The sequence below is a fragment of the Lathamus discolor genome, chromosome 11, assembly GCF_037157495.1.
Source record: "Lathamus discolor isolate bLatDis1 chromosome 11, bLatDis1.hap1, whole genome shotgun sequence".
NCBI lineage: Eukaryota > Metazoa > Chordata > Aves > Psittaciformes > Psittacidae > Lathamus > Lathamus discolor.
Genome location: NC_088894.1, coordinates 12190036 through 12217646, shown reverse-complemented (window position 1 = coordinate 12217646; position 27611 = coordinate 12190036). Strand labels below are relative to the sequence as shown.

At 46.1% G+C, this 27611-nt stretch overlaps 2 long non-coding RNA genes across 3 annotated transcripts; one reads left to right on the top strand and one right to left on the bottom strand.

Annotated features, from left to right (window-relative positions):
• Positions 1-1052: 1052 nt before the first annotated feature.
• Positions 1053-9909, bottom strand: LOC136020625 (uncharacterized). 2 transcript variants are annotated; one of them, XR_010615423.1, is made up of 4 exons: positions 9784-9908; positions 5615-5784; positions 3629-5341; positions 1053-1713 (listed from the first exon to the last, which is right to left on the bottom strand). It is a non-coding gene; the product is annotated as an uncharacterized LOC136020625 (long non-coding RNA). The 2 variants fall into 2 exon arrangements; XR_010615422.1 differs by having other exon boundaries at positions 3629-5784; positions 9784-9909.
• On the top strand, positions 2046-25554 carry LOC136020624 (uncharacterized). The gene is made up of 2 exons (XR_010615421.1): positions 2046-2136; positions 24186-25554. It is a non-coding gene; the product is annotated as an uncharacterized LOC136020624 (long non-coding RNA).
• Positions 25555-27611: the final 2057 nt, after the last annotated feature.

Genomic DNA, 27611 nt, shown 5'->3' with positions numbered 1-27611 from the left:
CTGGTTCAACAGACAGCTAAGACTTAGTCACAGGTTTATCTCATCAATCTGTGTGTGCTTAAATCTCACATTAAATGGATGTCCTCATCTGTGATTATGCACACATCTTTCTCCTGTATTGCAGGACTGGAGGAAAACATGGCTTATTTTTTGCATCCCCTGAGGCTGGAGTCTCACATCATTCACACACAAAAGCCAGGAGCCACTCCATTAGTTAGAGTAATTCCAGCCTGCCCAAAATCAGAGGGGAGCCAGGCACCGAGTGGGCTGGGAGCATACTTCTGCTGTCAACAGCTGGAATAAGAGAAAATAATGCACTTCATTGATTACATCCCTAACATGATGCAAGGCAATAATTTGCCATAATCTTGCTCGGAATGTTTTCCACAGACACTCTGGTGTGAGCTGCTGAGCTCACCTGCTGTCAAGTATTTCCACAGCTCAGCTCTGCAGAAGAGAGACATTAGTGTCAGTGTTGAAAAATTCATACTCAGATTCACTGCTTTAGCTTGCCAGGGATTTTAAGGCCAGAATGGACCATTATGATTATCATGATCTTCCTGATAGCACAGGCAAGCAAAGTTCACACCAGGGCTTCTACATCAAAGCCAGTGACTGGCAGCAGAACAGTGTTTGAAAAGGACACTGGACCTCAGTTCAAAAGACTCCATATCTATCTCTCAGTAACCTGACTCAGTGATTTAAGTACTGCCACTGCCCCAATGTGAACTTTATTTCTATTTGAATATATCTAGCTTTTACCTGCAGCCAAACTCCTGTTATTCACATATTTTACAGGGTAACTTCTATTAAGTTACATGATTTCCTGCAATTAAAAAATGGACCTAGTGTTTTAGCAGTTATGGATCATACCTGCTTGTCAAAAAAGGAAATTAGAAGGCATTTCACCTGACAAAGGATGAGTTAGAATGCAGGTCACCCATGCCAAGTGCAAAGACATTGATACTTAAAGCAGTGGGAAGCGTAGGAACAGTGGGTTTATGGTTGTTGTGTAGATCATGATTGATACAGGTGCAAACCGACAGAGGAAAAATGATTGATATGTTTATTGTCTGAAGTTCAAGTTTCAACCATTTTGACTCAGCATTAAATGCATTAGGCTTTAGTGCCACTTAAGGAAGACACTGCTCAGCTAATTGCATTTGGAGGCTGCAGGCTCTGACTTTGAATTTAGAGAAGGTCCAGCTCCAAGAAGTATGGAGTTCTTCCCAGTAAGAAATGAGGCTCTACAGTATCAGACTGCTTTGGTAATGAATAATGTGCAGGGACATGCAGCAGCAGTTCCCTTCTAAGTGGGAGATTGGTTCAAGAACAAATTGAAACAGGAAAAGCAAATCTCAGTTTCTACATTTGGAAGGCTTTTAAGCCAAGCAAGCCACTAGTCCACTACAATCACTATCAAATGTTTTGTCAGAGCAAAGCTAATTTTCCACAGCAGGATAAATAAGAGGCTTGGGTTAAAAAGGAAACCCCACAAACCGCCTGGCAAGGGTTAAATACCCTTTTAATTTCCCACTGCTCTGCTCTCTGGGCCACCAATCAACACAGGGTTTAGCAGCTGACCTGCCCAGGTTTTTCAGACAGTCCTTGAGGAATTCATGATTAATGAATAATCTCCTTCATGAAGCAGTTCCTGCTGCAACACCAACATGCTCGCAAAGGTTAGTCAGCTAATGAGACTTCATCACAAACCTGTGAATGAAAGAGAGGAGGGAGATGACTTGTGCGGGTAAATGGCTGCAAACAAAAGAAGGCATCTTCAACAACTCCTTCATGTGTTCACTTCATAGGAAAAACTTCAGGCTCTTCTAAGGATGACAGATCTATGACAGGATTTCTTTTAAAATGCTATTTTGTTCAATAAATCATGTAAATTCCAGCATGTAAAGTAGAGCATTACAGCCAGCCTTGTAAATAATTAACTGCTCTTTTGCATGAGGGGGGAGGAAATACAGCAAATCAGGCAAATCAGGCAGGAAGCTGATTGTTTACCCCCATGAGGAATAAAAGGTTGGTCCTGAAAGGCTTGTGGGTTTGCTGGTGTGGAAAGAGAGGTGTTATTTTGCTCAGGATGTTGGTTTGAGATGGGGAATTTTGTGTGTTTTGAGCTGGCTGGTAAGTACCCTGTTTAAGCTTTGCAAGGCACTGATGATAGCCCTTTTCTTGCTCATAAGGTTTTTTGTTTGGAGGTCTGGCTGGTTGACTTTTTTCTGGCACCCTTTAACTCAACTTTCTGCTTTGGGAATGATGGAGTAGAAGACATGAGCAGTAAGGGGGTGTGGGGGGGAGATTCTGTCAAGTGGAAGGTAGTGGTAGTAAGAACAGAAGTGCATATATGCAGGAATTATTAACAAATACATGAATCTCTGTAGTCATCCTAAAACCTGAGACCTGAATGTGTCTTCTGGGGACATCCTTTAGTAGCTTTAGTAAGGGAATTATTGCAATTCTCACAATGATGGTGCCTTCAGCAATGAAAGCATTCAGGCCTTCAAAGGAATCTGTTTAAGAAAAGCTCCTCAACATACTTGTCAGTATCTCAGAAAGCACTAAGACCTTTAATAGGCTTGAATTTCAGGAACATTGGGGTTTGGTAGTGCTGGGTTAAGTGTTAAGTCAGTTAATGCTAAAGATAAAGTTTGCAGGGATGCTGGATCTTGTTCTTTAACAGTTGAAGCTTCTAGTCTGAAACTGTTGTAACAGTACCTTTTACTTGGACACTAAAAGCAACTAAATAGGCAGTTACTCAGACTGCAGGAAAAATGTCTGCTTTGCCTTTGCAGGGCTTTCTGCATAAATGCCTCTAGACCCATTAAAGTGAAATATGCCAGCCAAAGGTGCTACCTTTGTGGTTAAATTGCTGTGATGTGATTTATTTATCAGAATCACAAGGTTCAATCAAGCCACTTACTGTAATATCTCTGTGAGAATAACAATGTTATCAAGAAGCAAAACACATTACAAAGGAAAACACTGTTGCCTAAAAGAGTTCTTGGCTGCCCCAGCTCTTTCTGACCAAACACTGTTGCTGTCTCTTAGGCAGCAGTTGATGGTTCTGTAATACATGTACATGTTATTTGTACTGATCAGAAGCTGGGTGTGGGAATGAATTGTAGCATATCATGGCAGGCTGCCTGTAAAATGGGTTGTTTTTGGGGAAAGCAGCATCTGCAATGTATCTTTGGTGTAAAAGTATTGTATCTATCAGCATGACAAAGCTTTGCATTCCTGCAGTGCCAAGTAACTACAGATTTAAAGGCAGTGTCTAAACATTTAGTCTGTGGCTAATTATGGAACAGTCTGGTAGGTCAGTGTTACTAGCTGCTGCCTTTGGAGGACAGAAATAGGCTAGTGAGGTGATCTGGGGATACAGCAAATATCTGGCAGGGCTGGGGTAAGAGCTTATACCTGCTGACGCATGGTACATAATCTGTTCTCTACACACCTCTAACTGGAGGGCTGCAGCACCTAAGAGTGTTCCTCTGCTCCCAAGGCACCTGTAACATGTCCCTTATAGGCAAGGTGTCACAGCAAAGGAGCACAGTGTTGGGATCCCTGTGCTGTGTGCAGGCAAATCAAAGTGAGGAGATGTGATTTGTCTCCTTACCCCCAGTCTAACGAGTTCACAGCATCCTCTGCACAGCTTTCCTGGTGAATTCCCTTTCGCTGGGAGTTTTGACCTGCTGAAGTCTGGTTCTCTGTTGCATAAATACTTGTGTCAGCTTACTTATAGCATTTTGTGCAGGGTTGTGCTTCCTCTATTCCCTCCTTCCACCTGCTCTTCCAAGGGGACCACAGTCCTGCTAGTGAGATCAGTCTGTTGCTATGGAAATCTTTGTCACAAATGAAGACTTCACAGCAAGGCAGTGGTATTAAAACCAGACATTTACATATGCCTCTGGCTCTGGGGGGATTTGGGTCTCATCACTGAGTGCAGTGGAAGATGCAGCTGCTTTCCTGGTCCACCCAAGGTGGTGCTGGCCTGGGAGACACAGGGTGATGGAGGGTCCCTGTATAGGTATCCGGGGAAACCTTCAAGCTGCGTCCTGTGCCTTTTGCATTGGCCTGCTGGAGTACGGGTCGCCAACAATTCCAACAGCATTAATGCCTCCTCCTCAAGAAACACTTGAGTTTTCCTCTGCAGTGCTGTGCTACAGAGCAGCAATGCCAGCAGCTGAGAGAGTGAAGCTTAGGAAGAGTACTGGAAATGGCTATGTAGGGGGGACAGTGTTGAACCCAGCCATGCTGTGGGGGCGTGCAGCCTTCTGAACGTCAGAGAAGGGGATTAAAACTTCCCCCTGGAAAGGGAGTTGGGGTAAAAGCAGTAATCCAAATATGCCATCTTCACATTACTTCCCCCTAAGCGTTGCTAAGTTTAGCTGTATCGCTTCCAAGAAGAACTGCTCATCTAAATCCCAGGGCCTGGCTTTGAAAATTTCAGCACGTCCCCTGTACTGCAAAATCAAAGCTTCTTCCCTGCTGAATACACCTTTGATCAGAACTGTGAGAAATATTTGCAACCATGTGAAACTTGAATGATTTGGGGTTTCATTACACACTTGAAACTCAGACCATTTTCATCAAAGGCATTGCTAAAGTTCACCAACCCTCTAACAGAACCTTTGATGGTTTATGGCTTGTGTTTTGGGTGAAACTCGTGGGTTTGCTTGACTTTTTTCAAGTGAAACTAGCTGAAAGTGGCTTTGACTGCATTTTGAGAACTTTGAGTCATAGAAGCAGCAGCCAGCTGAATTTTGTTGCCTTTACAGCTGCTGCATGGTGTTATCTTGCCATAAAGGGTAATTCTGCTGAAAACCAATAATCAGGGTTTGTGTTGTACCTGGCTGAGAAGGTGGCAGGGAATACTGGTAGGGCTGTGCTCTGCTCTTGTTCCTTCTGGCTTGGAGACTCCATGGCAGCAGCAGAGCTTGGCATTTCTCAGTGCTGACAAATACCTTGTCCTCAATCAGCCTGGGGGGGCTGCACTCAGGGAGATCACAGCTTGTGGGAACATGGGACTTCAAGGAGTCCAATCTATTCTTGTCCTGGTTCTCAGTCCCCAGCAAGGTCTTCATCCTCTCTGACGGTTTAGTCTCCAAAATGCCCATCCCTTGCTCTCTTGCTTCATTAACAGTTTCTGCACCTCCTCTCACAGTCTGCTGTAGCCACCCTCTTGTGGCTGTGAGCTGTGACCTGCTGCTGCTTGCTCAGAACCAAGTTCTCTGGCAGTGAGGTTCCCTTCCAAGGTGGTAGCCAGGGCTCTTGCCTCTTCTCATCCGAAAACCAGTCTGGTCCAGGCAGAATGGGTTTCTCTTCATCACTGCAAGGGAAGGGGGATCTTTCACTGAGAATTACATGCTCAAAATGCAGAGTTGTCCTGGTTGGATGCTTGAAATCCACTCTCCTGCTACTCTTGGTACACAGCAAAGAGAAGCATGAGGGGAAAAGCACTGACTTATAATAAAGGGCCAGAGTAGGTGGATAAATGTTGTATTTGCCGTTTGTGCAGGCATTCACTCTGTGTGTGTATTATATTTTCAAGTCTGAGTTCTTTCCTGTAAATCCCTGACATTTTCAGAGCAGCATTTCCTACCTGCAACCATTTGCAAACCTTCAGAAGTCAGCACAGCCAGAGCCTCTGCTACACGTTTCCATTTCACCATTTCAGTTCCTTTTTAACTTCCCTTTGGAAGAACTGGAGCTTTGGTTTGGTTAATCCTTGGTCCAAAGGCACAAGCTTGAGGAAACTGTGATGTCGTTCTCCTGGGTTGGAGGAGAGATGGGAAAGTTACATCTGCATTACATGTGTCTACCTGAGAAGCTTTTTCATGTTTAGATGCAGACTTTTGGATTGAACTGACATACAAGCTTTGAAAAATCATATGTGTGACTGCAGCACAGCAAATGCTGGTACATTGCTGCAAGCGATGCTGAGAGTGCCTTGAGGGATTCTAGAAATGTCCAGCACATTGTACTCACTGTAATAAGTAACTTCTATGGCATGAAACTTGACCCTTGGCAGAGTTTCCTTATCTTCCACAGGCAAAGTACTGGCACTTTGTTTTAATTTTGGGTGTTCTTAGCTTGAATCAAAGCATCCTGCTTTGAAATTCAGTGTTTAGTTTCAAATGTGACCTGAAGTGGTGCTTCTTTGGTTCTGATAATGCTGTGGGGACACTGCTGCTTTCTCTGCCTGGTTCTCCAATTGCCTGACCACCCCACCCTGCTTCTTGTCTCAATCAGAGCTGCAGTGCATTATGGCACAGCTCAGAGTACTCGTCCATGGTGAAGAGCAGAGCTGTAAATAAAGCCCCGGGGAAGCACAGCAGCAGATTGGATCATGAAACAGCATCCTATGACTTTGGGCTCTCCACAGTCCCTTTATCTTGTAGTTAAAAGGCAGCTGCAGCGAGGACATGGTGCAGAACCCCCTTGGACGCACAGCAGACTGCCTCTGAGATACTATCCCAGCACACAGGCTGCTGCAGCAAAGCAAGCTATTGAGTTTCTGGGCGAGCTGTAAAACCTGCTCATGGTGCTCATATCCCTCATGGTTTCGGCATGCTCAGGCCCTGCTGCTAAGCCCTTCTTCCTTAGATGTGTCTGAGTGCAGTGAAGCAGGCACCCAGATTGCTCAGGGCTACTGGAGCTGCCTCTAATGAGGGCATTAGGGACATGACCTCTGTGTTGCTGATGTTAACATACAGAACAGACAGGAGCAAACCTGATTTGCATCAGCTGAAGTGACGTGAGAGCAAAGTGAAATCACATGTCCTCATTAGGAAGCTCAACAGATAAGGATGAAAGTCATAAGGGACTGTAAACTCTGCAGGGTTGGTTTAGTTAACATGGTTACAGCCTGCCTCTTCATCTTCTGTGTGCATGTCCTTCTCTCCCATTACAAGAATGCTTTCCTGCTTTACGCCTTCTTCTTGTTTAATAAATCAGAAGGAAAGCTGCACTGATTTACTAATCTAATCCTCTTAGACTGACTCCTCTCAGCACTGTACTTGTGCTGTGAGTGACCACTGCTTTGCATAATAGCCAAACATCACAAACAACAAGTGAGCCGCAAGAGATAGGCAGGTCTTACACCAAAGCAAATTCAAGGCTGGATTTGTTAAGTCTGCATTGGACTAGGCAATCAGGAAACTTCATTTCTATGTTTGTCCACCCAGGGCATTGTAAGCCTGGTGGATCCCTAGAAGGGTTTAGTAACACTCTCAAGCTCTCTCTACCTCCCTAGAAGCAAGATCAATGCTATGCCATGTGAACATGGCCAGGGACTTTCCCTTGGGTATCCTAAGGAGATATAAGCTGTTGGGAAACATGAATTGTTCTTCAACTGCATCTGAATGACTTCCCCATTGCCCACCTCCAGCTGATGTTTGAGGGCTCTGAGGTGAGGTTTTCAGATGCTGCTTGTCCTTGGCAGGTCTGCAGAGTTGCACATAGCCAAAGCTAGAAAAAATGTGAAGATGCAGCAGCTTGGGAGGGTGCTGTTTGTGCACGCAGCATCCCAAGGGTGTTGAAGTCTTTGCCTGTGATGCCTGCTGAGCAAGGGTTTGGGGAGGTGCAGCCTCTGCAGCCGAGGGCTCTCTGCACTCCTGGCCCATTACAGCCATGCTCTTCTGCCTTAGAGACATAGCTTCAAGAATGAGGATTTGTGGCATGTGTCTGCACAAACTGCACTAATATTATTGTGGGGGTGTGTTTTATGTGTGGATGTAGGAGTCAGACCAGGACAAATGGTTCTGCAAATCTAAGAGCACAGGGAAATGCAGGCAGCAAATATAAGAGTAAAATGAAGGTCAGTTATCATTAGTCAAGCTGATCTGAAGTGGAGAGATGAAGAGGGACAGTTTCTGTGTTACCTCCAGGGTGCTCTGCATGTGTGAAGGGTGGCATGCTGACAAGGCAAGCTAGAGATGTGAGGGTATTATGGGCCTCTTAACCTGGCAAAAAACACTAACAAAAAGGCATGGGACATGGCTTAGTGACCCAAGTTAACTGAGCAATGTGGATTCTGGGTTTTTAGAATGCACAGAAACCCTTGCTGTCACCTATTACTGTGGGTGTTACTGAGCTGGTGAGGTGAAAGCCAGCAAGCGACTGGCTTCCTAAACTGCATTCCTTCTAGATCACTACCTAAAGTGTGCTTTGGCCAAGCAAGGGCTGAACAAGTAAGAAAGGAGAGTGCAGCTGCGGAGGAAGGGAAAAGGTTGTGTGTGATGGAGGGAAGTGGTAATGCCAGTGATGATCCCAAGACATCTGGGGTGCCAGGAAGGGTGCTAAGACTGATTGAAATCGGGATGTGATAGGAGAGGATTTCTGAGGAAGGTTAATAACCTAGAAAGTGCTAACTAACATTTACTGTCAAGGCTGTGTCCCAGAATAGCAGATGTCTGTGTCAACAGCAGCAAGAGGCAATGAAAGGACATTGCACGATGTTGCATGCATGCAGGCTGGAAAATGGAAGAGGGCAGTGAAGCATGTTTCATCAGCTGCTCACACAGTGCTGTGCAATCCCATATGTGACAGTTCAGGATGGGGGCACTCTGACTGAAGCACACAGCTTATAGCTGCAGCAGGTTTTCTGTGGGTGTGCACACACAACGTGTGTCCAGATCAGCTGCGATGTGTACGTGTGGCTGCTGACTAGTGTGTGCAAACCATATGGCATGTGAGAGCAAGTCAGCGCATGCATTGTCAAGGGACAGCAATCCTCCCCTCTTACTGCGAAGAATTTGTGCTTTACCTTATGCCAGGGGAAAGAAGTTCAGAGGGAGCGATGAGAAAAGCAGCCTGTCCATAGGGAGATGAGTGCCTGTCAGATATGGGGATTAAATGGAAGCACGACAAATCTGGATTGTTCATGCCAAAACCAACTTTGATTACTCTGTAATTCAACATGTGTTACCAGCTCCTATTATTAGAAAGCCAAACTTCCTCCACTGTGGGAAGAAATGAGATGGAGCTTTCTAGCCTTGTAAGTTAATTACAGTACACATGTTAAAAGCAGCATCTGTCTTAGTCAATCTATTTGATTATTGCAGCACTTTATTTTTAGTTATCATCAAGGTGAAGGATGACACTAATATAAGTGGAGAACTTCCCACAGATCTTGCTCAACTAAGTATTCTCCAATACCAGCTATGTCAGATCTGGTGGGTCTCTTCTTCTGGAGCTGGGCCAGGCGAAGCCCTTGGACTTGTGTGTATAACATGCTTTTGACTACAGAGTTACAACAAACATAGAGACCTGGCTATTAGAGTCAGCTGTGAAAATGCTATGGTTGTTAGATATTTGTGGTACTCCAGTGGCCAAAATGTTTGATGCTCCACTTCTATTCTGAGCTCCCTCTGATGCAAATGTTTCTGGTCTCATGACTGAAATGCTTTGATTTATCACATAATCACACCCTGTTCTTTCCTTTATGTCTAATTCTCCTGCCTGGTATCATTTCAACTCTTGGACAAGTTCTACAATGTGTGAGTGTCAGGGTGACTGACTAAGCCAACAAAAGCATGCCAGATGAGTTTTCTTTGTAAATGTGTGTCGTGGTTTAAACCAATCCACACAGGTCGTCCACTCACCCCCCCCAACCCTCCCCACTCCCGGAGGGATGGGGAGGAAAATCAGGAGAATGTAACTCCCACGGGTTGAGATAAGAACAGCCCGGTAACTAAGGTATAACACAAATCACTGCTGCTGCCACCGATGATAATATTGATAAGAGAAAATAACAAGAGAATACGATACCACCGCCGAACGAGTTCGACCCCCCCGAAGAGCCAGAGCCTGCCCCTTCCGGGTAACTTCCAGTTCCCCCTCCGGGCATGACGTGCTATGCTATGGATACCTCTTTGGCTAGTTTGGGTCAGGTGTCCTGTCTCTGCTTCCTCCCGGCCTCCCTCGTCCCCAGCAGAGCATGAGGCTCACAGAGTCCTTGGCCAGAATAAACATTACTTAGCAACAATTAAAAACATCAGCGTTATCAGCACTGTTCCCAGGCCAAAAGACCAAAGCACAGCACTGCACTAGCTACTAAGAAGGAGAAAACTGACTGCTGCTGCTCAAACCAGGACAATGTGGGAAGCTTCTCCCAAACAACTGAGAGGTCTTGAGGCCTGGCCTTGACTGAAAGCTCTAAGTACGGCAACAAGTCCTCCCCCCTGCTTTAGGGCCAGTGGGTGGATGTGGTGCTGGTGTCATGCAGGAGGTATGGAGTTAGCATTCATGGTATGTTTATGTGCTTTTGGCTGCCACAATACTGATGGCGCTGGGAGGCTGGCACTGACACCATTACTCATGAGCTGCAGGCCTGGGGAAACCTTGGTTTGCTTTTCTGTTCACAGCACAAATGAAAAGAATTTGTCTCCTTCCCAAAATCACATGAACAGGTAAGGGAGAAGTGAAAAATCTTGAGCAGCAAAGCCCATTCCCTTTGGATTTGAGAGCAGCAGCCAGGCAGCCCAGCAGTGCTTGGAAAGCCCAGTTAACAAGCAGTGTGGAGAAACCAGTCTGCTGGCACTGACAATCTCCAGGGATTCTCTTCCTGGACCTGATTTGTGATCTTACGGTCAGGAAACCTAGTTAGATGGTGATGGAGAATGGAAAGAGCATTAACAGATCCTCATCAAATCTAAAGCAGTAATACTCCATGGACCTGTGTTTATTTTCGTAAGAACACGTCTCAAAGGTCTTTGCTTTCCGAGCTCATATTTATCAGAGCCTGCCAGTAACACAGCTTCTGTGTGTGGTTTCAGCAGAGGTATTGCAGGTGCCAGCTGTGGTGTTTGTGTGACAGATGTGTATGCAGACACCTTATGCAGCAGATCTGGTATCTGTTTACCAGACCAGAAGGAAATCATAGAATCATATTATAGTCAGGGTTGGAAAGGACCTCAAGATCATCCAGTTCCAACCCCCCTGCCATGGACAGGGACACCTCACACTAAACCGTCCCACACAAGGCTTCATCCAACCTGGCCTTGAACACTGCCAGGGATGGAGCACTCACAACCTCCCTGGGCAACCCATTCCAGTGTCTCACCACCTTAACAGGAAAGAATTTCCTCCTTAGATCCAATCTAAACTTCCCCTGTTTAAGTTTTAACCCGTTACCCCTTGTCCTGTCACTACAGTCCCTGACGAAGAGTCCCTCCCCAGCATCCCTATAGGCCCCCTTCAGGTACTGGAAGGCTGCTATGAGGTCTCCACGCAGCCTTCTCTTCTCCAGGCTGAACAGCCCCAACTTCCTCAGCCTGTCTCCATACGGGAGGTGCTCCAGCCCCTGATCATCCTCGTGGCCTCCTCTGGACTTGTTCCAACAGTTCCATGTCCTTTTTATGTTGAGGACACCAGAACTGCACACAATACTCCAGGTGAGGTCTCACAAGAGCAGAGCAGAGGGGCAGGATCACCTCCTTCGCCCTGCTGGTCACACTCCTTTTGATGCAGCCCAGGATACGGTTGGCTTTCTGGGCTGCGAGCGCACACTGCTGGCTCATGTTCATTTTCTCATCGACCAGCACCCCCAAGTCCTTCTCTGCAGGGCTGCTCTGAATCTCTTCTTTGCCCAGTCTGTAGCTGTGCCTGGGATTGCTCCGACCCAGGTGTAGGACCTTGCACTTGTCATGGTTGAACTTCATAAGGTTGGCATCAGCCCACCTCACAAGCGTGTCAAGGTCCCTCTGGATGGCATCCCTTCCCTCCAGCGTATCAACCGGACCACACAGCTTGGTGTCATCGGCAAACTTGTTGAGGGCGCACTCAATCCCACTGTCCATGTCAGCGATGAAGACATTAAACAAGACCGGTCCCAACACCGATCCCTGAGGGACACCACTCGTTACCGGTCTCCAGCCGGACATCGAGCCATTGACCACAACTCTTTGTGTGCGGCCGTCCAGCCAGTTCTTTATCCACCGAGTGGTCCATCCATCAAATTGATGTCTCTCCAATTTAGAGAGAAGGATGTTGTGTGGGACAGTGCCAAACGCTTTGCACAAGTCCAGGTAGATGACATCAACTGCTTTACCCTTGTCCATCAATTCTGTAGCCCCATCATAAAAGGCCACCAAATTGGTCAGGCAGGATTTCCCCTTAGTGAAGCCATGCTGGCTGTCACCAAGCACCTTGCTGTTTTTCATATGCCTTAGCAGAAGGCTGACTAGCTCTATGTCCTGTAGCAGTACAGGAGGCCAATGCTGTCAGATAAGAGATCACACTTCCCTGGGTTTTGTGCAAGGACCATTTCCAGTGTGGGTTTACCATTCTTGAGATTCCCATCTTTTTGCTTTCATCCTTCCAGAAACAACAGAAAAAAACGTAGCTAAAAAAGGCAATTCCTGACTCTTTACCGTGAAGCTGGAGTTGAAATGTTCAACAAGGGTCATCAAAAGGTGGCTATGATTCCTGATGCTTCCTCCACACCTCATCAGAAGGAAACCCCCACCATCGCTGCTCCTCCAGAGCAGGAGAACACAGGCCCGGGCACAACCACCAAGGGCTTCTCGCTTCTCCAGGTCTCCATGCAGGAACTGAAGCAAGAGCAGTGTCATGCTCCATGGTTATGGTACTTGCATACTGCACACGGACTACGTTCACCTTCCAGCTGTGAGCCCAATATGAACTTATGATTCATGTGTGAAGGGGCATGCAGTTTGCTTATAGTAAGAAGTGATATGCCTGATACCTTAACTGAATGTAGTCTCCAAGAGAGATGAGAGGTATGAACAAGCAGGAATTAAGAGAAGGTCTTTGGGTATTTCTGACTCAGCTGGAGTCCCAGCAGCTCTTGAAATACTTTGAGGAGCCACCAGCTGGTTTTCCAGAAAAAATGCAGACAAATTAGGCTGGTTGGGAGGGGAATTATTGTCCCTTGGAACACCAGCAACATGAGATATAGTAGTCCTTCTATTTGAAGTGGGCCTGTGCCCCACACATAGGGTGCCTCCAAGATCAGTCCCACAAGAACAGCTGGAGCAAAGCAAGCTTCATGAGTGGTGGAGCCGATGTGTCCAACTCCCACTGACTACTGAGGGAATGTGTTTATTATGAAACAATTAAAGGTTGTGTGATTACAGAGAACTATTACTCAGTGGAGATAACTTCAAAAGGTCACAGTTGCTGTGTGTTTACTCCCAGGAGGTCTCTGAAGCCACTGTGGTATGAGGGGTGGATAACACCATGTACTTGCTCCCACAGCCTGTGCGAGGCTCATCTTGCTGCACCTCCTCATCCAGCTCTGCCCATCCCTCCAGCCTTGTGCTGGGGTGACCTGAGCATGAGGAAAAACTTCTTCCCATGGCTCGGCTGTTCTGCAGCGAGTGGCCATAGTGCGAAGGGCTCCGGTTGGTGCTGGAGCCCCTCAGCACGGCAACCATGCCGGGCAGCCAGGGATGCAGCTGCTGCTGGCATCGTGTGAGTTCACCCGCGCACAGCCAGGGTATTAGACTTGACTTTACTGTTCCTGTAAGCCAGGAGGAGTGACTGACATGGTGAAAATGCCTCTGCTCAGTGTGAGCCTTTGTAGTGCTGCAGCCCGGGGATAAAGTGTTCAAATGAGCACCCTGAGGGAGCCTTCTCCCATCTTACAAGAGCTGGAGTTATTTGCAGAGACTCCTCACCTGCGGCTGGATGCCTGCCCTAGTCCTCAGCTCCCCACAGCAGGGAAGCACTGCCAGGTGAAAGCAGATGAAAGATTGCTGCTCATTTGGTAACAAATAACTTCCAAGCCCATCCAAGAGACTTTCAACTTAACTGCTCTCTTTGTTCCTTTTATGTCTTCTCTTTGTTTGGTGAGTGCACTAATGCAAGCTCCAAGTAAGCATCTGTACTGTAAGACATGAACAAATAGGGAAAGGATAATAATATCCAAAGGTTTTACAGGAAAGGTTAAAAAGAGAAGCAGACTACAGAGACTGCTGAATAGTGGTTTGCTTGACTGATGTTACAAAGGCAAAAGACAGAAAAAAAAACCCTCGGAAAACGCCTCTGAGTGGTGATTACTTTCTCAGAAAGCCTTGCAATTAGGCATGAAAAGAGTCCTTCCAAGCTTCTAAAATGCATTAAAGATGTTCTTATGAAATAATTAAGCTACATGGAATAACCTGAGATTGACTCTGTCCCCTACCTCCCTATCTGTTGAAGTCTTTACGTAAAGACAATGTAACAGGTCTTAGCAGTTCTCAGGACAGTATGATGGTTCTGGCTCCCTGCTGCCCTGTTCCAACTATCAGCAGTGCACACTGTCCTGCCTAAACTGGACAGGAAAGGTGAAATGAGCTTTGTGTGTTAATGGCATCATTGTAAGCTTACACGGCATCATCGTAGGCTTACACAGCCAGAGCCCTGATAGCACTGACTCCTGACCTTGGGATCTGTCTATGAGCTCAGGATGCGTAAGAGCTGCTTGCCCTTGCACCAGTTACTCACTGAACACACAGTATAAGGAACACCCAAGCATACTGGTGACCAGCATCTCTGTGCTTCTCCAGGGGTCTTTTGTGTAGAATGAGCATTGCTGAGGACAGAAGTGACATGACTGGCATTAGTTCATTCTTAAATCCATTCAGTAGCTGATTGGTATCTCCTATTCATCTTTTCCATATTTAGTCTGCTGCTGAGAACTAGAAGCCAGTGTTTTTTCAAGCAAATGTTATATGTTACTGTGTGTTTCTTGGAAACTAAAAGAAAGACTCAGTAGTGTGAAAGCCCATAATAGTGTCAGTGCTGGAACTGAGGTATTTATTAGAGTAAGGCTTTCCTTTTTCTCACACCACTTATTAAACACTCCATGGAGACCCACTGTCAGTGTCTGCCTGGAGAGTCTGGTCCAGAGCAGGTCCATTGGTGCTGCTTGTGGAGTGTGAGTGGCTGCAGGCAGTGATGCGGGAGCTGTGTCCCCACGTCAGGCTGCCCTCAGAGCTGGGACTCATAAGCATGGACGTAATCCTTCCCACTGTCCTCATATCTGGTCAGCATTTAAACCCGATGCAGTCAAGCCAGAACTCTGTAAACGGCCTCATTTGTTGACAAAAGGAATGAGCAATACAATTGCGCTATACAGCTATAAACTGAGTTACTGAAACTACAGAAGCCCCATAAAACCAGTGAAACACCAATTAATAACACTTGGCTCTGGAGAGTTAGGCAGGGCACAATCCTGCTTGGTTCAGAAACGCAGGGGCAGATCTCTCCATCCCATGGAGTCCATGCTCTGGGATTACATTTGTGATTGTTGACGTTCCTTAAATCTCCAATCTGTTACAATTGCCTTTCTTTCTCCCTTAGGCCAAGTGTTGATATGCTCCTGGAATATTGCTATCCTTAGCTTAATCTGCCTCGGCTCACAAGAGCTCCCACCTTTCCACCTATTGCCAGAGGTGCCTGTACAGTGGAAGGTATTACTGATCGCAGAGATCATCAGTGTTTGCAGTGAGGCTGAACTGGCACAGCTCTCATGGTTGTGATGTTAGAGATGTCTCACAGATGTAGCACTGCTGTAGTAAGCAGAGGCTTAGTTCCATTTCTCACTGTAGCTTCCAACCCTCTCTTTTTCCTTTGCTATGGTTCTGCTTTTTCTTGGAGACTGGAGTAGCTTACAGAGTCACTTCCATTCTATCTATCTGTTTGGGAAACCATCATCTCCAGTAGCTACAAGGTCTCTTCAACCTATCCATTCCTCCAAAGGATGAAAGACTCAGCCCTGCACAGAATCTTGTGCTATTGCCACAAAAGCCATGAGATGCTGGTGTGAACACCCAAGCCAAGAGCTCAATGAACCAGCCATCAGTGCTACATCTCTTTTCACCAGCTGGATCCTCCTTATGCTTGTGTCAGCAAGGTACCTAAACACATCTGCTGTGTGCTTGAGGAAGAAGTTCTCCATTGCTGCTCCTGCACTCAAGTATTTTGCATCTCCCCCAAGAACTGTACTGGGGTGATGGTTTTTCCCAAGTGCATTCCTAATAAAGTCAGTGGTGCAGAACCCTTGGTCTGAGTGAAAAAACAGGGTTTGACTCTAAGGGCTTTACTTGGGTGGGGAGGGAGGGATGAAGAAGTTTCTTTCTGGGATTGGCTGCTGAGGAGAGGTGTAATGTATAGGAATTACGGACTAAAGATGTGTAGGTTTCCTGTTCTGATATTTGCTTTCATATCTTAAACTCAGTTGAACTGTGTGTATTGTCAAGCATTTCTTTTGGAAAAAGCATGGATTAATTAGCTGCAGGACTTAGCACAAGTCCTGAGAAAAACACTTTGTGCTTTCTGACGTTGCCTTTAATGTAAAGTCTATTTGACAGGAGGTTTTCAGGAGCATGTGCCTGATGACTCATCTAAAGCACGGCAGGGAGCCTGCATTCCCATTTACCTTGGTGGGAAATGATATATACCCTCCTGTTAGCGTGTGAGCACTGTCTGATCAGTTTCTTTGAAAGGAAATGTCACCCCTCTAGAAGATCTTGGGTCTTTTATGGCAGGACTTGGCAATCTAACCTAGGTCCAGCCTTCTTCACATCAGTAGTGATGCTCCCAAGCCCCGCTGATGGGAGCTGGCCATAGCACCTCATGCATTTCTAACATAACAGTCACTGTAGCCTTGTGCTTGGTCCATTGCACCCTTTGTTGAGCTGCTCAGTGCTGCTGGACCACTGGCATGATTCCTCAGGCAACACTGGTATAAACCATCCTTCAGGACAGTTCTGCTGTCTCAGGGGATCTTCTGCACCCTCTAGGAGAAAAGTCTGTCTCCAGGGGGACAGAAACCAGGCCCTGGGGGAGAAGAAACAGTTTATCTTCTCTTTAACCCTACAGAGATCCAAGCAGAGGGCAGCATCGGTGCACAGAAGCAGATCAATGTCCTTCCCACATTGAAATGTGATGGAATTAAAGACCAGGCACTCTGCAGCAGAACCGGCTGAGAGCTCAGGGTGCAATTGGGACACCTGGGACAGAGACAGTGACGGAGGGGCTCTTCATCCCCATCTTGTTCACTGAAAGAAAATAGCACAGAGCTCCTTGGCTATTCTGCTTTATGCTGGGAAATGTCATGAGGCACCTGGGGTGTTGGCAGGCTGTCTGATATCATCAGCAGAGAGGACTGATGTCCTGGCTTGGCAACTTGTTATTCCAAGGTCCCAGAGTCACGAAGGACAGAAAGCCCATCCTGAGCACAAGTAGCTTGAAGGCTTGCTGTTAGTTTGGATGGAGAAAATCAGTTTCACCATTGGAATGGCAAGAAGCGATTTTTTTTTTTTTTTCCTATTTTAATGAAAGCTGCAAGTCTGAAGCAAAGAATAAAACCCACAGGGACACTCTAAACCCTCCATCTGGATTTTTCTTCCATGCTTGACCATTTCATGTGCCTCTGTCTGTTCAAAATGAATGAAAGGTTTCAATTCAGCTCCTGGTGGGAAAAATGCTCCCATCACAACTGGCACTAATTGGCTCCCTTGTTAGCAGCCTTGGAAGAGAAGGCAAGGAGCAAGCTGCCACGTAGGCTGAATCTCCTGCAAGCACCAGCAAGACCTGAGCTCCTGCCTCAGCAGCTTGTACAATGGGCTGGGAAGTAGGGAAGCAGGTCCTGACGTTTTGCCTCTTTTGAGGGGTGTAACATCAGAGTCCTCTTTCTAGGCCTGCCGACTTAGCATTAAATTCTCTTAAACGATGTTTGTGATGGAAGTGTCACCCTGATAGATTAATTGAGCTATAACATATGCAAAGTAATGTGAGAAAAGAATGCAGTTGCATTACTTAGTGTTAATGCTGCAAATAGGCACTGCTACCTGCAGTGATGACTGTCTGGAATGCTAAAGGATTGTAATCCTGGGTGCAGCAAATGAGGCATTTTAATGATGAAAAAAACCACCAGTTGAGGCTCACCTACAGCTGAAGGGAGGAGAAACACATCTGGGAAGTGGTTCTGTGGTGAGTACAGCTGTTCATCACATAACAATGACACACAAAACTGGCTTGCATATTATCTCCCAATGAACAGAAGACTGACACTGAGTTCCATGTAATTTAATTTCAATTAGTGCATTGGAGCTTTTTAAAGAATGGACTATATATTCTTCTACAGTTTCTCGCAGACTATTACACACAATGCAGAAAAATGGCTATGCAAATGAGAATTATCTTATTGGTTTTAGTGTCTTTCTCCCTCTTCCTTTCCCAGGTAATTGGGTGGGTAGGTGCTGGGGAAAAAAATGGATGATGGGAAATGTGAATAATGAAATCTCTGCAGCACTCTCTCCCCTTAGATGTGGAGGCCCAAAATATATGTGTGTGTCAGTTTAATTTAATTTGCTGTTAATTAGCTTAAATAGTAGCCTTGCCTGCCTTTGCTTTCACTGCATTTCTGTCCAGGCTCTCATTAGGCAGCGTGATAAAGCAGGTGCTTGTTAAAAATACCCTAAGTGCCTATTTACATTACAAAGCTATTCCTAGCACTTGTGGTAAGGGAAACTGAAGTCTTGTCCCTGGATACAGCTGGTGGGAGAGGAGAAGCAGCACCCTGTTTTCACATATTTAAACCCCAGAACATTAATTCCCTGTAATAAGACCAGAATTTGAAATCCAAGATGCAGCAGCATCCAACAAATAAGTAGGTGTGTAGCTTTCTCCAAAATAAGGTGGACAACAGACATTCAGAAGTCTGCCGGGAGGATTTAGGTCTTCAGCTCCCACCAATTTCTAATGCATGTAAAGCACTATACCTATACAGGGATGTGAATGAATGACTGTACCTATACAGGGATGTTTGAATGAACATCATTCAGAAAAGAAGTTCCCAATTATCTGGTTCAGGTCAAAAAAGGAAATGTAAAATCTAGGGCTCATTTTTATCAGCATGGAAAAAACCCGGGAGAGTGCAAACTGTGAACAGACAGGGAAGAGAAAGAAGAGGTGGGAAAGAGGCAGCAGGGATGGAAAAGGGCACGGAGGAAGAATTCAGCATAGGGTAGCGTGCTTTCAAATATTGATACGGAAGGCGTATAAATAGAAACAAACACATGCTTGCGGAGCCAATAAAGGTCTTGTTTACAAGTGAGCAGAGTGATTCATTAAGAATGGGAACAAGCACCTGCTCTGAAAATAAGGGAAAATACCCAATGAAAGCACTGGGAGAAGTGATGTGAGTCCAAGTGTGCCCAAGAAAGAGACAAGTTCAGCACCTCCCATGGTTCACCTTTGGTGTTTTGTCAGCAGCGTACCCGCTCTGCCGGCAGAGGGGCTCATAGGAAAGCAGGCTGCAGTGGGGATGGCATGAGTAGCTCAGTAAGGGAGTATCTGGTTCTTGGTACTTTATTCCAAGCTCTGTTAATTCCAAGGAAAAAAAAAAAAAGGGGGGGGGGGGGGGGGGGAACCCAACCAAAATATAAATCTCAGTTCATTTCTCATTTTCAATTCAGTAACTTCTCCAGTTCCTTCTTTTCATTTTACTTATCTCCAGCAAGAGAGAAAATACAGGCAGGGAGCAGAGTATGAAATCCCTGGGAAATATCCTGATTCCATTTGTGGAGCAGGCATCTCTGACTGCACCTGAGCTCTGCAGGTTGAGGGGATGAGGTTGCCGTGCTGTCAGATTAAATTCTTTCTTGTCTTTGTCTTCATGAGGACCCAGCTCTTTAGATATGCCCCTCTTTAAGGAGGCAGGTACATTTGATGAGGTTGTGAGACATCAGCACTGGCTGAGAAGGAAAGATGGTCAAATTAGCACAAAAATAATAACCGTGGGGGTGATGATGGAGGGTAGTGAGGAAGAACTTAATGTTATCTCCGTTTTTTATCTCACCTCCCTCCAGAAGAGACCTCTGGAGCCTGCGCACCATCCTCTTGTGGTGGCTATGATGGACCACAGCTCACTTGGCCTGCACCCTGCTGATCCAGCACCATGGTGCACACGGCTGCACAAATGCAAAGTAGGCATTTTCCCAGCCCAGGTCTGTCTTACCAGTGCAAGGAGGAATTGCAAGGGCGTTATTCAGTGTGTTAGAGCTATTTTAATTGCCTCCAAGGTGTGCTTAGCCACAGCTAATGCCAGTCATTTATCTTTCTCCTCCTCAGACAGAGCTGCTATTCATTCTTCTTCTCTTTTGCTTAGTAAGAGTTGGAAGAAAGGTGTAGAAATTGTCCTGGTAGTACCACCCTTGCTGTGGGACCTGGTGTGCTGACTGCCCAAGTGCTTTCTGCCTCTTGCTGTCTGGAGCTGCAGTTGCTCTGCAGCACCACTCCTAGCACTCCTATTCCTGTCACCTGGAATAGAGGGACTTCTCTTGAGTTTGGTACCAATGAAAGACCAAAAAAAAACCCTTGAAGACCATTGCAGCAGATGTATCTACACAGACAGTTTAGCACAGGTTTGATCCTTCTCCTGGGACCAGAGCATCAAGCCCTGAAGCTCATGCTAAACTCCTGCCTTAGCTGGAGCTCTGCAGGGGGAGAGAAGCCCAAGCTTTGATCATTGGAGATGCCCTGACAAGCTGTTGGCGGGGCTTGAAGCACTCCAGACTCATCTCTCTTGGGCTTGTGCTTCCCTTCCTAGTGCAAATGCCCCCAGCCAGGCAAGCACACAGCAGTGGTGGGGCTGTCTGCTTTCCCATTCATCTTCTCCTGGGTTTGCTCTGACCACTGCAGGGGTGACTGCCTGTCTTCAGAGAGAGGAGCAGCCCTTCCCTGCCCCAGCCCTTGGCACTGTGTATTTACACTCAGGATAGAGAGGGGTTTCTTTAATAGCTGTGTCTGACACTTAGCACAAAGTGGTCCTGATGTCTGTGACAGGCAATCGCCCTGTATCTGCTCAGCAAAGGGATTGTGTTGTCACGAGCTGTTAGGAGGTGAAGGTGGGCTTGGCCTTCCTATATGCTCCCATCAGGGATGGGTTTGTAGGGCAGATGGACACTGAGCTGCCCTGGTCCCCCAACAGCCCACTTGTGAGGATAAGGTGTAGAGCCCATTTGCTCAGTCTGTCAGTATGATCTGATTTCATCCTCTGCGTTCAGCAGAGAAGCTGTTTCCCCTTGAGCTGTTATGCACTTTGCAGTTACTTCTTTAAAATGACTTAGTTATACATTTGCTACATGTTATTTTGAATTCTCTTGGAGATCAAGGACGCTACAGAGCCAGCAAGATAAAATTAGCATCTGAGCTGTAGCCTTTGCTTGGTGTAAGAAACACAGATCAGCTTCACTTGCAGTGAATGCTGGAAGGTGAATTTCATTCGCGTCTTCCTTTCAGCAGACCTAGTTCTGCCACCCTTGTTTGCTTTGAGTGCCACCACAGCCCGTAAGCTGCTCTGGTAGTTTCTGTAAGGCTGCTTCCAGAGAACAGCATGAGTGTTGAACTGGGCTTCAAACTGGCAAGAAATCAGTTTGTTCGAAATCAGTTTGTTCAAATTCAGTTTGTTGAAAATCAGTTCTTATCAGCTCACAGCATTATCACGGGGTGTTGCAATAGGGAGTTAAGGGGGAATGATCAGGCTCTTTTAGGTTTGTGCACAGCTCTAAGGCACCAGCACTAAGTACAGTGCCAAGCCTGGGGTTGAAAAGGCTGTTAGAATGAAGAAGAGTCACTGATAGGGTGTAAAGATGGAGAAGCGCTGTGAAGTGAGGGCTGCAATGGTGCGTTCAGGTTGTGTCAAGGCTCATGAGGCATCTGATAGTGGTTGGTAAGTGCTCTCAGAGGCAGAAAGCAGTGGGTTTTGAAGGCCACTTCAGTGTAGCAGAAAGAAGCTGAACAGTTGCTGGAGGAAACAAGGCACACAGTTTAAAAGTGAGACTAACCATCAGGAGGGTTGACCAAAATGCTGGCCTAAAGACCCTCTCTCAATACCTTCTTCTGAAGGCAAGTTTTTCAGGTGCTCTTCAGGAAGGTAAGTTTCATAGAGAATATCTCAAGGTGGAAGGGACCCATAAGGATCATAGAGTTAATTCCCTGCTCTTTGCAGACTACCTTGAACTAAACCATGTGGCTAAGAGCATCACTCAGATACTCCTTGAACTCTGATCGGCATAGTGCCATGACCACTTCCCTGATGGGAGGGGTCAGCAGGACCAACCAGCTTCTCGGTGAAGAACCTCTTCCTAATGTCCCGCCTGGACTTCCCTGATGCATCTTCATTCCATTTCCTCCTGTCCTACCACCAGATATAGGAGATCAACACTCCCTGCTCTGCTGAACCCCTAGCAGTTTAACCAAGTTTAACTCTATGCAAGTTCTCAGCATGGCAACAAGTGAGTAAGATCCCATTTCATGTACCAGACATCGGACAAGGCAATCTATAGCCTCTTCTGCTTTCAGGATGTCCAAGACTCTGGCTTTCAGACTCAGGAGGGAAGGTCAGCCCTGTGTGCCCAGCACTGTTCTGACCCCCTCCTTGCTTTCAGGTGCAGGGCTGCAGCAGGTTGGGACAAGAAACGCTGGGCAGAAATTCAAAGTTTAGGTCCTTTATTTTTCCCTTTGGTCACCATTTCGGCCTTCACCAAATCTATCCTCCTACAGATTTGCTGGTGTACCCTGTTACCATTTCGAAAACAGGCCTAAAATTCAACAGGCCTTCATAGTGCTGCCTTGGCTCTATTCTCCAGGCTGTAGAATGGTTTAGGTTGTAAGAGACTTTAAAGCTCACCTAGTTCCAAACCCCTGCCATGGGCAGGGACACCTTCCACTATAGCAGGTTGCTCCAAGCCCTGTCCAGCCTGGCTTTAGATAGAGCATTAGGTCTCACAGATGAATGGTTATCTTCTCAAGCTGGACAAGGAGGTGACTAGAGGTACACCTACGTGATGGAGACCCAAGCTGAACTCTTTAGGCTTCACAGCCTTCCTATCCAACAGCTCAGGAGTTAGAGCATTGACCCCAGAAGCAAAAGCTGTGTTTGGTACACAATAATCCTTCATTCATGGTGTGTCACCCATGGTGACATAGAGTCAAAAGAAGAGGAGGAGAAGGAAAGATTAGAATACAGAAAAGCTGTCTGGAGGTACAGATGGGATCTCAGAGGGGATGGTCATGATTAAGAGACCCATTTTGAAAGCTGGCAAATGACTGCTGTTGCTTTATATTTACAGATTCTGCCTCCAGAAGCTAAGGAGCCCCTTATTTCCAGTGATTTAATTCCCACTGAAACAAGAGATACATTTTCTGTCTCTTTATTTGCAGTATTTCAGAACAGTTCTGAGTTTTTCCACACTATTTGAGATGATTTACTGAGGAAGATCTAAGTTGGGTTGTAAGTAAGCATAAACGAGTGTTGGTGCCTTGATCTTTATTGATTTATATCTACTTATGCCAACACAGGATTACTCATTCAAGAAGGTGGCTATGAGTACACAAGCTTTAAAGCTGAAGTTATTTTAATTGGACTTATAGGTAAAGTGCTTCATGTTTCCAAAGTGGATACTCAATAGGATGAATTCAAAGCTACTTGCACAAAGTTATGGATACATGCTTTAAAGTAGGTGTTTCTGGGAATATTGTTGTCACTTATGCCTGTGTATCTACGGCAAGGCGATAAGAAGCAACGCAAATGCAGTCCTTCTGGAACCACTGGCATTGGCATCCACTCAATAATAGCAACCAGCCAGACCTGAATACTTAAATAAGATAATGTCATATATTACCAAGTTGTTGATGAAGGTAACGTTGTGCATCCAACTAAAGATACATATGTGCCACAAACAGATCCAGACTTTAGAATACGGGTCTTTCTGTCCAGATTCTGATGTTTGCCCCGTTAGAAGAAAAAGAGCAACAGTGAATTTTAGTTCTGGAGCCAACTTGTGCAAAATCTGAAGGAGGTGGGAAGGTGGATTCAGGCTGATGTCTGAACACACTGGAACACTGTGCCCTCATTCAGAAATCCCTATGCTATAGCTCAGAGAAGATGTTCTCCTCGTGATACAGTCCTGCATTGCCTCTGGTTACAAGACATTAGAGCATCAAAATGAGGGCCCAGAGGAGCAGAGCAGGATGCTGCTCAAGGCCCAGGAAAGGCTGGTCACCACTGCTCAGTTTATAGGAGAGAGACCAGGATAAGCTGTCATAGCAGGAGGTCAATATCCCAGCATGGAAGGGACTGGGAGAACTGATGGATTGCTGCTGGTTTAAGGATTTCTGTTGGAACAATCAAGTCTTTTTTTCTTTTTTTCCCCTAGGGAGAAGGATCAAATTCTTAAGGATCAAGGACGACTGGAATTCCGAAGAAGCAGTAGTAGCAGCCAGCAGCCTGTTTTATGCTGAGGTTAATGTTCCCAAACAAAGGACAAACAAGAGAGAGCAGGTCATGTCACCTTCCACTGCGCAGGACTTTCATTTGTGAAATGCATAGAAAATTAAGGAGCCAGCAGTTTTCACAACTACTTTGCTTGCTTGCGTTCTCTTCCGATGGCCATGGTGAAATGAAAGACCATGAAGAGAGGAATTGTATTTCATCTCTCTAGCAACTGTCTAAAATTCTCCTGAAATGGTTTGCATGGTTCCCAAGTCACTCTCGTTTGAGGCTTTACACTTTTCTTCCTGCCGCTGTTTTACATTTCATTACCTCAGTGCTTTCAGATAAAAATAGTTCTACTCCAGCAAATTACTGGAAGCGCAAACCAGATTGTTTCCCTGCTCCTCCTCAGCATTCAGCACACCGCAGCAGCAATATGCCTTTCATTAGGTGGACCAGGAGCGCTCTGCATCCTCCGTAATGGTTTCCACCTCAGATGCTGGGATTGATGCGATGGCAATTTCTGTGAGTTCTGTTCCCTGTCGTAACACAAAACACACACGTGCGTGGGTACATCCACATGCTGTTTTTCACTGCCTGCTTCCAAGCTGATGTGGAAGCTGTGTGGAAAAGATGAATGTTATTTGGCAATTAGGCCTGGTAATTACAGGATGTGTTTTTCCAGAGGTAAAAATATATTGTTTTCACTTGCAGTCTTTGCAATCTGTTTTGAATGAGGAAATGCTCAGGATTAGAAAGTGTTTTCTCGTTAGAACAAATGTCACAGATTTAAAAATCTCGTTATTTAAATTCTTCCTAATGTTCTTTGGCTTGAACAAGTGAGCTCTTAATGTCCCTTTTAATTAGAGCGTTTCAGTTGGGCACCTAATGACAGCACGTCACTGAGTAGTAGACATGGTCCAACTACAAAGGGTAACTCCAGGGTGGGAACTTCAGCAGAAGCTGTCCCTTTTTTGGCTTTTTTAGGGAAAAATGCTAAAGGAAGCACAAGGTATGTCCAGAAAAATGATTCCCCACTTGGAGTGGGCAGAAATACTGCGTGCTTTGGGAGACACCAGCTGTGGGTGCCGGGTTCTGCAAAGGGGTTGGATCTACATTTCCCTAAGCCACTGTGAGTTTTCCTCTCTTTGCTGCTGTACCCATTTGCAAGTCACCAGCACAGGCGATGGCAGCTCAGCAGGATTGCTGCCCGCAGGCTTTAGCACCCTGCCCCTGCTGCCAGAGTCCTCCTTTCCCCCATCCACTGCTCCCAAGAGTTCTCATTTCTATTCAAATAAAGGTTTGGTTCTTCCTCTGTTTCCCTGGGCAGCTCCTAAGATGCTGGATCCATTCACCAGTGCACGCCAGGGACTGCAAGTGAGAAGGATCTTGGTAGCTTTCTTGGGAAATAAATCCTTTAAGATGTCAGGGACTGGGACAAGGGCTGCCGGGCAGGTGGCTGATGGTTACAGGAGAGCAGTACATGAAGTGCTGGAAAATACAGCATCCTTCAAGCACATCTGTGTTCCTTTCCTACAGCATGGAAATGGCAGAGGGAAGCACACTGGTGGGAATCGAATTATCCAGCCCCTCAATGCTCTTCTTCCCTAGCTCCTGCCTGGTCAGTACCGGTGCCCCCACTTGCTCCTTTTCTCCAGGAGCATCACCATGCATTTGCCATCCTAGGTGGATTCAAGGGCAGGAGAAGAACCTGAATGCTGAGAGCAGCATGTGGCCAGTGTTCCTCCATAGTCAGCGCACACCCTGAAAGAGAAACTAACTGTATGGCCAGCTCTCACTGATGGCAGTCAGACAGCTCTGGTGAAGTCAGAAGCTTTACCTGGGTTCACACCAGTAGTTTCTGGCCTAATTTCTCCCTCCTTGAGTGATGAATATATCTGGAGGCTATTAAGATTTAGTCTTTGCTGTTCTTGTGCTTCTATCATTTGTCAGGCTCTCAAAGCAAACAGAGGAAATGTTGATTTGGGAAACACTGCTGATACCCATAGGGTAGCAGATTTATTGGTGCTTGTGCCCAGGCACCATCCAAGGGAGGAGGAAGGGAGAAGTGCTACCTGGACAGGTGTCACTGACATTTCTGCTCACTTCCCTCAGGACAATCATTTAAAGCAGTCACCTTCCCTTGATAGCTCATAAACTATCACTGCTGGAGCTGGGCAGTGTGTCTGGACCAATAACACCTTGACAGACAACGTGATGTTTTCAGGAAGAAAATGTTGTCAGCTTGATTGTTTAACCTCCAATATTAGGGCAAAGAAGTTCATTTTGGATGATCCTTGGCACTAATATTCTTTCTTTGCTTCCCCCTCCCCATCATGTTGCTTTTCCTTCTTTTTAAAGGGAATCCTGTTTGTGCTCTTCCTCATTCACAGCTTACAAGCTGCTACGTACCCTGGTAGAGGTGCAGTGAGTGCTTAAGAGCATATCTTTGATTTCCTCACTTCAACAGCAGTAAGAAAACGTATGACAATAAGCACAGGCTTTGTTTTCAGACCTTCCTAAGCTGCATGTACTGTGCAGTTCCTGGAAGAAAAAGCACTTGGATATATACAGGAACAAAAAATGATGCCAGTATTAATTTCACACTGTGCAGGTGTTCCTGCACTCACTGTGTGCAGGAGGCATGAAACGTGCAGCCCTTCCCCAAGACAACAGCTTATGTATACAGCAGGGCCACATTAGAGACAAACGATTTTTAGATGGTGTTCACTGAGTTTCTCCTCTAAGGTGAACACCGACAAGCCCCAGCTCTGCCCCCCATCCACCACCCCTGTCCACCCCCTCCATCCACCCAACATCCTTCTGTTGCTTTTAGACCAACTTTGAGATGGAAGAAAGAGATCTGACAGAGGGAAGTTCCGAGGTCAGCGCTGCTCACCCGTCGCTGTCATCCCACTGAGCTCATAAATTGGTGTTAACACCTCCTGGAAGAAACAACAAACATAAAAGGAGAACTTTGCCTGCCCTTGGAAGCATCCCTATTACTGGAGCAGCCACTGCAGAGCCTGAGGCCAGTGGGGCTGCAAGTGCAGACAAAACCCGAAGCCTGTTCAGCCCTGCTGTGGTGTCCAGCCCCTGGCAGCATCCTGCCCGATTCCCAGAGCATGGAGGAGAAAGCTGCTTTCTCAGGCAACTTATTTTCTTCAACCATCGTGAAGCACTTATATGTTTTTTTGTTCCACTGCTATTAGAAATCCATTTTTCCAGAATGATCCTGTTTCTTGGCTTGTGTTTTAAACAGCTCCTTATAATAGGGCCTCATGGTGTGGAAATCAGAGTTAGGAGCCTTCGAGATGCACCTCCACCCCCTCCACCAACAATTCTCTTTCATGGGATTCATAAAATCTAT